The 11,153-nt window shown below is 46.7% G+C and overlaps 1 pseudogene; it reads right to left on the bottom strand.

The window, feature by feature from the left end:
* Positions 1-7,265: 7,265 nt before the first annotated feature.
* Positions 7,266-10,365, bottom strand: LOC136533191 (NAC domain-containing protein 35-like; annotated as a pseudogene).
* Between the last annotated feature and the right edge of the window lie 788 nt (positions 10,366-11,153).

Genomic DNA, 11,153 nt, shown 5'->3' with positions numbered 1-11,153 from the left:
TCTTCTCAAGAGATTCAAGATGGATGAATGTAAGCCAATCAAGACACCAATGCCAACTAATGGACATCTCAACCTAGATGAGGGAGGTAACACGGTTGATCAAACTCTCTATCGCTCTATGATTGGTAGCTTGCTATATTTAACCGCATCTAGGCTCGACATCATGTTTAGTGTGTGTATGTGTGCTAGATTTTAAGCTAATCCTAAGGAAACTCATTTAATTGCCGTAAAAAGAATCCTTAGATATCTTAAGCACACACCAAGCATTGGCCTTTGGTATCCCAAAGGAGCTATATTTTGAGTTAGTTGGCTATTCCGTTTTGGATTATGCCGGTTGCAAAGTTGATAGAAAAAGCACATTCGGAGGGTGCCATTTGCTCGGTAGATCACTTGTGTCTTGGTCCTCCAAGAAGTAAAATAGTGTGGCTTTGTCTAACGCCGAAGCGGAATACATTGTTGCGGGTGCTTGTTGTGCACAAATACTTTACATGAAACAAACTTTGCTAGACTATGGTGTAGTCCTAGAAAAAGTACCTCTTTTGCGCGACAATGAAAGTGCGGTAAAACTTGCAAATAATCTGGTTCAACACTCTCGCACCAATCACATAGATATCCGCCATCACTTTCTTAGAGATCATGTTGCTAAAAATAATATTTCATTAGAAGGTGTAAGGACCGAGGATTAATTGGCGGATATCTTCACTAAACCGCTAGATGATGCGACTTTTTATCGATTGCGGAATGAGCTCAATGTTCTTGATTTTAGTAACTTCACTAAAAAATGAGCTTGTGTTGTCCCTTGCATTGCATTGTAATATACAACATGTTTAATTTTTGGTAATGTATATAGGGCTTGTCTAACATGGTTAAGATAACCGTCGTAAAGCATGTGAAGAAGCTTAACCTTGTATCAAACTTGACAAGCAACTAGATTTATCTTCAAGTATTGCATTGCATATGCATGAATGTTGTTTTATCGTTTATCTTCAATTGCCCTCTTATTACCTATTTTCATAAAAAGAATTATAGCCTATGGTAAAATATTTTTGAAAAACATGAGTTTTTGAAAGATGTCACTTACATCAGTTCCAATTGGTGTTTATTTGGATCTTATTGGAGTTGGGACTTGATTGGGAACAAGCAGCACGAAGGACTTTGAAGATATGCTGGAAAAAGAGTGATCGGACGCTGCACCGGACTCTGATGTCCAGCGTCCGATCAGTTCATAGGAGGTGAACCTGCTGTGAAGGAGTGACCGGACGCTGAAACAGTGTTCTCCCAGCGTCCAGTCAGATGGCGATCCAGCGTCCAGTCGATCAAAGACGATGATGGCAGCTTGCATCGGACTCTGGCTGCGTCCGGTCGGTGTCCACCGGACGCGTTTGGTCGTGATTCCAGGGGATTTGGACCTCTCTAGAATCGACCGGACGCTGGGTGGCAGCGTCTGGTCGCTGCCACCGGAGCGTCCGGTCAATAGGAAATGTGCGTCTTTCAATCTCTTTCCTGTTTCCTTCTCTGTCATGTCGGGGGACCCCTTTATAATCGCAGCACTGCCATGACCTATCTCGCATCCCACCATGCCATCTTCGCTGTGCCTGCGCCCTAGCCGCCGTGCTTCATGCCCGTGACTTCATGCCACCGTAGCACCGCTTTCCACTACCCGCGCCGCCGCGAGCCCATGTTGTTCCGCAAGCTCGCCACGCCCTACCCTAGCCACATAGCAAGCTTCACCGTACCATCCTCTATCGAGCCGCCCTGCTTCCGTGCCAGCGCTACCGTGAGCCCGTGCTGCTCCACCATGCCTCCCTGCGTCCATGCGCCCGATCAGTCGCACTGCCACCGAGCACCTACGCAAGCCCATGCCCTCTGCTCCACCCTCACCGCAGCCAAGCTCTAGTGCTCCAGCATCATAGTGCTCAAACCCTAGCACCCGCACTGCCATCCATTGTCTTCTTCATGACCGATCCAGAGCTACAATGCTTTGCCGCAACCCTAATCCTAGGATTCCTGGTGGTCCCCCCCCCCCCCCCGCGTGTCGTTCCTCTGCTTCTTGGGTCACCGGTTCGTCAGGTAGCAAGCCCTCGATTCAATTTCGTACCTAATTGCTTGCTTTCTTAGGGTTTTGTATCTCTAGATGGATAATTAAAATTATTTGTATATCCTATCTATTCTATCGTGCAGCGAGTCGGTGCCATTGTGGTCCTATTTGTAGTTGTCAGTCAACTCGGGGCCAAGCTCGCGAGTACGGATCGAGGCCAAGCCTCGAAAGTGACAGTTGACAGTTGTTTCTTATCAGCGGCAGTTGTTCTTTTTAGATCCAACCGATGGTTCGCGTCAAGAATGTTGGAGGTGGTCCCAGTGATGAGGATCTGAGACACCCGCCTCGCTTGCCTACAGATCCAAAAGGCAAGGCGACGAAGAAACTTGCAACAAAGAAGCGGAAGTATCTAGATGTAGACAAAGCTAGAGCAGCCATAGTTGCAGCAGCAGCAGAGCATGTGGAGGCAGGAGGTGCTAGCAGTGGAGTCCAGATCGTAGATCAGCTCTCTCCATCTACGAGGGCCGCACTAGAGCAGGTTGAGCGCCATCATGGTGGTCCAGCTGGGACTGTCATGGTCGTGGGACGACGAGTTGTCTTAGATGAGAGTCAGCCTCAGAGGGGTCACAGCAGGAGCCATAGGCAGTAGAGCATACTCAGCAGGGACAGCAGGCCATGGAGACAGAGCAGGCACCTCAGCCATAACTTCGCCGCTCTGGTCGTACCCGTGCTCCAGTCACACCGAGGGTAGATACACAGCGGAGGGGTTCTCATCCACCGCCTAGACCATAGGGTCCGCCTCCAGTGACTCATCTATATCTGAGGGCCGCCACGGTCAAGTAGGTGCAGTAGCTCAGATTTGTGGATTTTGAGCAGTGGTTTCCGCTGAGGTGAGATGAGCGTGTATCAGAGGGCTTCTACACACCACTGTAGGAGGACTTCTATAATACATATCTTAACAGTGGAGCTATTTTTAGATCTCAGAGGGTGTGCAACATAGAGTCTATTATTATAGTAGCTAGAGAGCACATTCACCCCTACCTTTCTTACCTACCAGGGCTGATAGATTTACTTGGACGGATAAGCTTATATGTTCCATCTTGGGTCTGTCAGTTGTATGCTTCTCTCTGGATTGACCCGCAGCACAGATTCATACACTTTGCATTCAATGGCAGAGATTACAGACTAACGAGCACTAGGGTCAGAGAGATACTGAGGATTCAGGACTAGCCCATCCGGCGACATGAGGTTTGCTATGGACAGACAATGCCCCCCAAGACGTCCTCATGGCGGGATGGTGCACCCTACAGATCTAGTCTGCCACTGCTTCATAGAGCCATTCGGCGAGGGGTCTAGCAGGACATCCAGTGATCTCACTCTCACTGCTAGAGTGCTTGATGCCATTATGAGGAGGACACTGCTTCCGAGGATGGGGTATCGCGAGGGCTTAACTCGAATACAGTTGTGGTTACTGAACTGTCTGATGCAGCAGATAGTGTTTAATATTTGGGATCTTCTTCTATCAGAGATGGAAGATACCATTGCAGAGGGGTTTAGGGGTCACAGGTAGCTGTTGTATGCTCACTGGATCACATTTCTTATTCACATGGCAGTTACTGTGAGGCCACCTGAGATGCTAGCTAAGTACTAGTGGTGCTACTACAGAGTTTCCTGCATATAACTTGACTCAGATGATCAGCCATAGTACATCGAGTGCACCTAGCCAGCCGTGTCATTATCTAGAGGTGCCAGAGACTGCAGCCTAGTAGGATGATACTATCAGAAGCATAGCAACTATAGAGGAGGAGCAGCTTGACGCTCAGCAGGAGGGGATGGTCGAGAGCGACCCCAGCGACAGCTCAGATGAGGACTACTGCGATATCTCTCAGATGCCTCCTCGATGACATGATCATAAGGCCGGTAGCTCTAGTTCAGCTCCATCTGCACCGTAGACTGACCCCGCTCTATTTGCCAGCTGCTCCAGTCATACCTACACATTCTACAACAGTTCCTGTTGTTGATCCGACCCAGACCGCTGCAGTGTCGCTTCCAGCTATAGAGGGTTAGACTGCTCAGAGCTCTGGTTCAGATGATGATGGCACTCAGTTCTAGCTTGCTCCTCGTACTTCAACGCCTGACTCGTCCGCTACAGCCCCGCCGACCAACCCTTAGGTTTTGGTGTTTGACGCCAAAGGGGGAGAGGGATCGAGTATGTTAGTCTTAGGGGGAGCGATATATCTAGGGGGAGCTTAGTTTACTTAGACTATCTATTACATTTGGAGTTTTATGTGTGATACACTATTATGCATTTGTGTGTTTACTTTTATGCATCAAACTATATTTATGTGATAGTGATATCTACGTAATCGTGATATATGACATGTGTGCTCTCTACTTTGAATTATTTATATGTCATATCACTTGTGCTATGCTCATTTGCTTTGCTTCCGCATTTTACTCTAATGCAAATGAGCTTTATTACTTGTACTCATGCTTATTTCATACCTTTTGAGTACATCATGTTGGCTTGGGTCATATAAGCTTACCTAACTCTTTTGTTCTTATTGTCAAAAGCTTATATGAACCAAGCATGTCAAAAACCTCAACTCTTTCACATACTCGAGGTGGTATTGTCATCAATCACCAAAAATGGGGAGATTAAAAGTATCTAGGCCCCTAGTTGGGTTTCGGTGATTAATGACAATACATGATTACTATAACTAATATATGTTTTGCAGAGGCAATTAAGTTAAGTCATGGTAATGGAGATCGATTGGGCTATCATGGTGGTCATGCCCCTACGATGGAAATCGTTTCGGTTTTCAAAGGATGGACGACAAGGTTAAGGATGGACTAGTTCTAAGTGTCGTTTGGTGTTGAAGAGACACTTAGAGTAGTTTAGGACTTTGTTTTTCCTTTGGCCATACTATTAAGGGGGGTATGGATGGGTAGCTGGACCTAGGTGAGTCTAGTGGGTTAGGTGTGGTGCACACTTGCTAAACCTAGCACTAGGCAGCTCCTAAAAAGCCCTTAGATCTATTGGAGCAAACTTCATTCACGTACGTTCGAAAGTTGGAAGTGAATGGAGGGTCAAATACTGACCGGTCGCTGGCTTCGGTGTGACCGGACGCTGGTGCAGAGTCCGATCAGTTCATTTGATCAAAGTGAAGTCGTCCGGAAGTGACCGGACGCTGAGGGCTAGCGTCCAGTCGACTCCAGTAAGGTTCTAGAGAGGGAAAATCATGACCGGACGCGTCCGGTCACACTGTAAACACTGGAGTTTGGGGTGAACTGACCGGCGCGTCTGGTCACCCCGCAGAGGCACATAATGGTTCATTTTTCAGCCCATGTTATAAATACTTGCTCCATTCGTGTGTGGGGATACTTTTGTTCATTCCAACAGCTAAGAAACACCTTTGAGAGTGCCAAGAAGAGCAATGTCCTAGTGAGGTGATTGAGATTTGAGAATCCCAAAGAGAGCCCTCATTAGTGAGATCAAGAGTAGCAAAGTGTGCATCCACCCTTGTTATTAGGCTTGTTGTGGTCAAGTGAGAGTCCGTGCTTGTTACTCTTGGTGATCACCATCACTTAGACGGTTTGGTGGTGATTGGGAGCTTGGTGATCATCCGGAGAGCTTGTGGATGACCCAACTCAAGTTGTGAGCGGTTGTGGGTGATTCACCGCGACGAAGTGTCAAAGAATCATCCCGTAGAGAGCACTTGATCCTTGCGCGGATCAAGGGGGAGCTACACCCTTGCGCGGGTGCTCCAACGAGGACTAGTGGGGAGGACGACTCTCCGATACCTTGGCAAAACATCGCCGCGTTCCTCCTTCTCTCTTTACTTTGAGCATTTACTTTGAGCAATTCAATTCTTGTCATTTACATTCCTAAAATTGCCATGCTAGAGTAGGATTGGAACTTAGGGTGTTAAACTTTTGTGCATTAGATCAATAGAAACACTTTCTAGGCACAAGGGGTTAATTGAGCTAACCGTAGAGTTTAATTATTCCAAAGAAATTTAGAATTAGCCTAATTCACCCTCCCTCTTGGATATCTTGATCCTTTCAACAGCTATCATGGACATGAAATTTAGCATGCAAAAGTGAGAAAGCAATTCTACCAGTTAGATCAAAATGACTCATGCATTCATAAGCGGTGCAAGATTCATGGCGTGGCTTTCTCAAGCTTAGCATTTTACTGTATCTGTTTCTTACCACAAATAATTAGTGCATAACAGCATATAGGTAGATGTCTCGGAGACTCGGAGAGAGGTGATCCAGGTGGCTCAATTAATGTGGTGAAGGCAGTTGAATCGATCTATTACCATGTTGGATGATTCGACAAAAAATAATATATGTTTTATTGTCAGTAAACATTGCTAGAGATGTTAATACCAACCTATATATCATTTCCCTGCAACTTAAAAAGAAGCTCAACATCGTTTTGCTTAAGGGTGTTGATTTTTTTTTCTGACACAGAAGAGCATGTTTAATTAGTTTTAAGAAAGTGCATTGGGGAAATTAGTTTTTATGGACCATCATTGTAAAGAAACGTTTTGTTAGACCATTTTAACTGCTAGCTAGCTAATAGTGTAAAAAATTCACACTAACACGTACTGATTATATAAGGGCATGCGTGTTTGGTTCATCTGCCCATTTTGCCAACTAGCAGCCTTGTTAGCTAGTGCAGCAGTGGGCATCTATATGTCCTTCTACCTGACGGTGCACCGTCAGAGAAATTCTCGTTTCCGGCCAGTAGTGCGGCTACATAAAAAAGCACTTAAAAAACTTTGCAACACCGCTAGTCTGAAACAAAAAGAAGGTTGTGTGATTCTGATTTGTCACCGTGAGTTGCATTATTCATCTCTTTTTGCTCTGGTAACGTGATGCAATAATTACCAGCTGGGAACACCGCTGCTTCTACAACCAGCTATTTTAATATTTATAGCTGTCGAGCTGACGTCCTTGAGTGTGTACATCATAAATCTTTCTGTATATAAATGCAACGAGAATTATAGACTCCAGAGAACACACCAAAATAGGAAGCATCCAACATGGATGACCCATCTTGTTGAATTGATCGATAAAACAAATTGAGTAGGCTTTTGATCATCTGCCAGATAGATCGTCTTTTCCATCAATCAGACTGAATATATATATATATATATATATATATATATATATATATATATATATATAGCACAGCAGAAAGAGCTAGCATCCCGAATTAACTTACCCCCGAATATGCAGCTTCAGCTGCTTCTTGTTTGCCCTTTTCTCTCTTCAGCAATTAAGCATCAGCAGAAAAGGAAAAAAAAAACACAATATATGCTCTGTGACTGTTAGCACCAAGTAAATAAAGAGCAATGACCAAACACTGTTGCAAAGGCAAAGAACAAAAGCTGTTACAATAATCACATGAATCATTCCATGGATGCACAAAGACTAGATCTGAAAGAATACACAATTCCTGTGGGCACATGCAAAAAGCTTTTTATCTAACCTTGTCCACCCCTTGCAAGTCTTCCTCCCAATCATGCAGAAAGAAACAAACCCTGCTGCAACGGTCTGCGTCCAATCATGCTCACATTATTTCATGTGTCTTAGCTTGCAGTTTAACTGCAAAATGAAAGCTACCAAAACCTTTTGGGAAATTAAGAAAAAATACACCAATTCTAATAACTACTAGTTGTTAAATTAAAGGCACGCATGGAATCAGGAGGAATTAAACTTGCATGCAACTGATTTTTAGTGATCCCATTATGCTTACAGACCACTTATATCTTCAGTTCAGAATATAATCCTGATCATTTAGTATTCTTGATCATATATACTAATCGACATGCATGCGTTGTATATATGTTAGCCTACACTGATGGCAGGTTTTCAGAACTTAACAGTGAGTTTGGGCTCACTTAAAACCAGAAGGATTGTAATCCCGGTCTGTCGTGTCAGGTATCGGGTTCCAGTCCCAGCTAAGCTTGTCAGCGACTGATGAAGACGATGGCGGCGCCACGATCGGCAGCGCACCATGCGGCATCATTTGTAGCATTGGCGGTGGCGGCGGCGTCAGTAATGGGAGTTGGCCGCCCGTCGCGGCCGAGAGGCTGGCGTTGGCCTGCTGGGTAGGAGTGGGACCAACCAGCGTAATCAGCTCGTCGACTGACCTTGAGCTGCCGACCATAGCCGCGGCGCCGCCGGCCATGTTGAAGAGCGAGTACGTGGAGGCAAGGGCAGTCGCCGCGCCGGCCTGTGCTGATTGCGGCGCAGCTTCGGCTGTTGACATCGTTGTCACCGACGCGTACGTGCATGGCATTGGGTGAGGCAGAAGCTGCGGCGGCGCGCTGTGCGCGGTGACCACTTGATGATCCATTATGGGCGCCGGCGGTGACGCAGACGGGCATTCTCCTTGGAGCAGATGGAAGCTGCCGAGCTGCTGCGTCGGTGACAGTGGCGTCGACGACGGCGACGATCGGTGCCGAACGGTCGTCGTCGGCACACCAGTGCGGGAGGAGGTCCGCCGCGCTGAGGAAGCTTGGGTGCTGGAGGATGACTGCCCGTGGCCAGTCGTCGATGCCAGAGCGATTGTAGACGCGGCAGAGTGAGATCTCGGACTGCATCATCAGTTATCATGCACCGCCAGAAAAAAAAATAAATGGTCAGTCAATATCCATGCATTTCTTCTTGGAAAGAAAAGGGAAAGAAATGTACTCCACGAAACTGAAGAAATCAGTACAGTACCAAACATTCAAGGACACGAGTTCATATATAGATAGCAAAGAATCAGAGATTAAGAGAAGAGACGACGATACGAGAATTTTAAGATCATCTAGCTAGTCGTCGTCGAAACGGAGAACTTCAAGATTATAATTGGTTGGTTTAGGTAGGAGCGATCAAGTGCCTAATAACAAATTAAAGTTCAGATCTGGGTGATTTAGCAAATAAAAGGGAAGTCGATCACTTTAGCTTGATGACTGAGGCCCGGGCTGAGGGCTGAGGCTGCAAAGATCTTGCAGAATCTGGAGGACATGGTAAGGTATCTAGCTAGGAGGGGAATTCTAGAGTGTAGCTTTTGTACATATATCCGGTGGTGCGCAAATGTGTGCCAAAAAGCGAACTCTAGCTCGTATAGATCTAAAAACAAAAAGGAACAGGCATCCGCATCTTGCATATTCATACAAATCATGCGACCAAAGTGAAAGCACCGAACGAAAAAGCAGGTCAAATGATTAGTATTAACCACACACACCAAATAAACAGCTCGACGAGCTAGCTGGACGCCTGGACCTCGATCAATTTCCCAAAAAAAAAAAGGGTTTTTTTTTACGGAATTTGGAAGCGACGACGAAGCAAGCAAGAACTCCGCACGCAAATTAAAATTGAGCTCACTGCTGGTGCCGGAACGGAAGCCCTAATCTTTAGGGATCATCAGTATATTCTGGCCTTAATTACTCACCTTGCGAATCAAAGGGTCGGCGTCGGTGACCGGTGGCGGGAGGCGGTACTCGTTCATGATCCAGCTGCTGCGGACGCCCTTGGGTGCCTTGCCGGAGTAGAACACGAGCGTCTTCTTCAGACCGATGGGGCGGTTGTTCTCGCCTCGGATCATCCGGTCAGCGCCCGTCGCCTTCCAGTACCCCGACGCCGTCACCCGGTTCGGCCGGTCTCCGTTCCGGTACTTGCGGTCCCTCGGCACGTAGAAGAACCACTCCTTCCCGCCCATCACCGCCATTGCTGCGCCGTCGTCCGTCGATGAGCGAGCAATCAAGATCGAGCACCGCGCGCGCAAGCAATTACAGACAACGAATTAATTAGCCAAGATCGGTCGAGATTCAGTTCGATTCAAGCAGAGAACGAAGCTTGCAGATGCATGCGTTATTATTAATTGATGATGATTACCTGGGAGCTCCCATGGGTCGAAGCGGTAGAGGTCGAGGAAGGCGATGAGCTCGACGTTGAAGCGTTTTCCCTCGACCTTGCGCCGGAGGTAGAACTCGATCAGCTCCTCCTCCGTGGGGTGGAACCGGAACCCCGGCATCACCACGTCGTTGTCGTGCTCGTCCCCGGCCTCGCAGCCAGCGCCACCCACCGCCACCTCCGCCGCCTCTCCTCCTGCCGCAATAACGCTGCCGACGGCGCCGTGCCCGTCCTCGAGGTCTCTGCTCATGGCATAGCGCGCGCCGGAAGCGACGGCGAGCCAGCGGGGGTGCTAGGGCAACGCCGAGGGGAGCACTGGACCGAGGAGGCGGCGTGGAATTTGGGGGCGCGAGGCGAGTGGGAGGAGAGGATAAGAGGGTGGTGCTCGCACGACTGATGAAATGAAATGATGCATGATATATACTGGAGTGGAGTTTTTTGGTTACTGATCAGTGTCCTTTTTGCTGGTATCCAGTATCCATAGTAGCCAGTACCCACTGTGGACGATGGCTACCCGCCTTTCTACCTCTGTGTTCTGTGGTCAGGGCTACTGGAACTCTTGCACACATTTTGCTATATATGTGGTTCTATGACAAATGTTAATGTGCAAATTAAATACACATGAACCATTCATTGTATTTATTTGCTGTAGATAGTGTCGTCGTCTTATTTGTTTAATGATTTATAAATCCTATTGACATTTTCCTAGGTGAACATCTTGCTTGGATAGTTGGATATGAAGCTCATTCATTTGTTGGACCAAGAAAGATCGATGCCTTGCGCGACCGATCGACTGGTTGCACTTGAAACCCTATGGTTGGACTAAAGGAAATCCTCTACGACCGATCAACCGGTAGCACCTTGAGCTCTAGATGAGAAGTCTAGCTTATACAGAGAGAGCTTAAATGAGCAACATACAGCGAACAAGCAACCACTAAGAGGTACTTCTATGATTAGTCCACCTTTGTGAATCAATCCATACAAAATTCAAATCTTAAATTTAGGCTCATATTTTTTATTAGATTCAGTTTCTTCGAGAATCAGGCATTAGAGTCCAAGGTGTCAAGCCAAAATGTGGCCAATGTTTCATTAATTTGCAATCTCGTTGCATCAGGAAAAGCAAAAGCTAAACATGGAAATTAGTAGAATTAGATGTCATATATAATGCATCCATCACAACACTGAAACAAGTCAAATA

Source organism: Miscanthus floridulus, unplaced genomic scaffold (genome assembly GCF_019320115.1).
Source record: "Miscanthus floridulus cultivar M001 unplaced genomic scaffold, ASM1932011v1 fs_801_1_2, whole genome shotgun sequence".
Taxonomy (NCBI): Eukaryota; Viridiplantae; Streptophyta; class Magnoliopsida; order Poales; family Poaceae; genus Miscanthus; species Miscanthus floridulus.
This window is presented reverse-complemented; position numbering and strand designations above follow the sequence as displayed.